We start from the raw sequence: 2,959 nt of genomic DNA on the forward strand, positions 1-2,959 counted from the left end.
TACATTGACATTGAGCAGAGATTGGATCATTGCATCAGAGGTTAAAAAGAGTTGAATTTTCATTATTCTGGTTATCCATTATCAATAGACTATGCCTTACACTGACTATAAAGATTCTTCCAAAAATCCTCAATCTATCTAAAAAACATTTAATCACAGCCTCTCCTTTTAAATTTATATTTTCCACAATGAAAACTGAAGGATAATCATCATTGGAAATTTAACAGTACTCATATTTCTATTTAAAAAGAAAAGAATTAGAGACTTACAAAAAGCATTCTATACCTTTAGTTTTTATTTCCTGGTTTTTCTTTCTTTTTTCACAAATCCAAAGCAATGAACTCTTCACTCTTACATTAATAGGCTCAAATATTTTACTCAATTCACTTTCAATTTTCTCTCATTTTTGGTAATTTATTCATTGTGTAAGAAATCTAATCATTGAAAAGCATTAGGCATAAAAGTTGGTTGACTTAAGTTCTGCATATTATGAATAAAGTGAAGCAGGGCAGTTAATAGCTATAGTTAAGAAAAGCCATTTGGAAATTAACTAATTAAAGATTTCATTTGTGCTACTCTAGAAAAAAGTGTGTTTCCACTTTAAGTAATTACATATCCCTGAATTGGAAATTAATGTGGAGAAACTAGGTGGTTAATTGAACTTTGAACAATTGAAATCATCTACACATGAGATATAAATGATAGTGTATGATATATACACATAGTTATGAACTAAAATGATCATATTCATGATTTTGTACTGAACTAGATTTAATCTATTTACCTATATCATAGCATTTTATAGCAAGCAGTATTAACCCATAACAATAATAAATTTTCATTTATATCATTATCAAGAATATTGTTACCATTAATGTTTAATGCCCTTAGAGATGAACTTGATCAAATTATGTTATGCACATATGTGAATATGTATTTATAAGTATAATGCACAAAAATAATAAAATGTAATAAGATGCAAAATGGTAATCTTATCAGCATTTAACAATAAAAAAATTGAAGTTTAAAATCTTATAATACTTCAGGAATTGAACAATAAAGTATCTTAGACATTTTATGGTTCTTATTTCTAAATTTCCACTTTATTTCAAATAAATAGATTTTTAATAAGCTTGAACTTTGGGCTTAGATGATTAATTGGCCATTTTTGATGGAAGAAATTTGTAAGTAATTATGTTCAAGAATTATACTTGAAATGGTCACCAGAGTTTAGAATAAATTGTGTGTTAAGCAAGAAATATTATGCAAGACGTCATTTTTTACACAGATAACACTTTCACTTAACTTCATCGTATCTTATACTTAAAGTTTTTACAACTTTCATTTCTGTGAGATCATTATTTCATTTATTAAGATCATTACTTGCTCGTATTATATATTTGGAATTTATTTTTTACAAACAAAAGACTTTTTTATTGTTTCCTCTCTATTAATTCAAAGACTATTAAATATTGGACTTACAGAAAACAATTTATATTGTGTTTTCTTCTTTTGCAAACTTTCCAATAGTTCTTTTTTCCTTCTTCTTTTATTTATGTATTGATAATGTTTTCTTTAATATTCTTCCTTTCTTCTATCTACTGGCTTTTTGAAAATTATAAACAACTGAAAAAAAAATTGAAGGAGACTTTGAAAGACAGAAAGACTTCCGATGTTCTTGGATAGGCAAAATTAATATTGTCAAAATGGCTGTAATCCCAAAGGCATTAAGAAGATTCAACACAATCCCTACTAAAATGCCAATGACATTCTTCAGAGAACTAGGAAAAAAAAAAAACAGTCCTTGAATTTATTTAAATAAATAAGAGACCCAGAGTAGCCAAAGCTATTCTGAGAAAAAAAAAAAAAAAAAAACTGATGGTGGAGGCATCATACTATCTGATCTCAAAATTTACCATTTACTATAATAAGAAAATCAGCATGGTATTGGCACCAAAAGGCACTAAGACCAATGCACTAGAATAGAAGACAGAGAGGCAACTCCACATACATACAGTCTTTTGATAATCTTTAGAGGTGCCAAAAATTTACATTATAGAATTAACTTTATAGTCTTTTTTAATAAATGGTGCAGGAAAATTTTATATTCATATGTAGAATAATGACATGATTTCCCTGCCTCTTCCATGCACAGTAGTCAGCAAAATGTGGATCATAGAACTAGGAAGTAGACCAGAAACTTTTCAACTGCTGAATAAATCATAGAGTCAACAATTCAACATATTGATTCAGGCACCAACTTCCTTAACAAGAGCGCTAAAACTCAAGAAATAAAACTAGGAATCAATAAGTGAGGTGGCATGAAATTTAAAAATTTCTACACAGCAAAGGAAATGATTAAGGTCAGGAAGAGAGAACCTACAGAATGGGAGAAAAATCTTTGCCATCTGTTCCTTTAACAGTTTATTAATATCCAGAATGTGGAAAAATGAAAAAAAACATTAACATCAAACAAACAAAAAGCCACAAATAACACAATCAATAAATTGGCAAAAGAATTACACAGACATTTCTCATAAAAGAAGATACAAATTGCCAAGAAATACATGAAAAAAAAATGTTCAACATTCCTAGCAATCAGGGAAATGCAAATCAAAACTATATTCAGATTTCATCTCAGTTAGAATGGCAAATCATCAAGAATACATATGATAATAAATGCTATCGAGGATATGGGGAAATGGTACACTAATACACTTTTTTTTGGTGACACTGCAAATTAGTAGAGCCATTTTAGAAAGCATTGTGGAGATTCCTCAAAAGACTAGGAATGGAACTACCATATGACCCAGCTATCCCAGGCCTTGATATTTATCCTAAATAACTAAAATCAGCATACTATAATGATCTAGTCACATTGATGTTTATGACCACACATTTCACAGTAACCCAATTAAGGAACAAATACAGATACTAGTACCAGGTACCAAATTTATAT

This window comes from Marmota marmota, unplaced genomic scaffold, assembly GCF_001458135.2.
Source record: "Marmota marmota marmota unplaced genomic scaffold, marMar, whole genome shotgun sequence".
NCBI classification, from domain to species: Eukaryota; Metazoa; Chordata; class Mammalia; order Rodentia; family Sciuridae; genus Marmota; species Marmota marmota.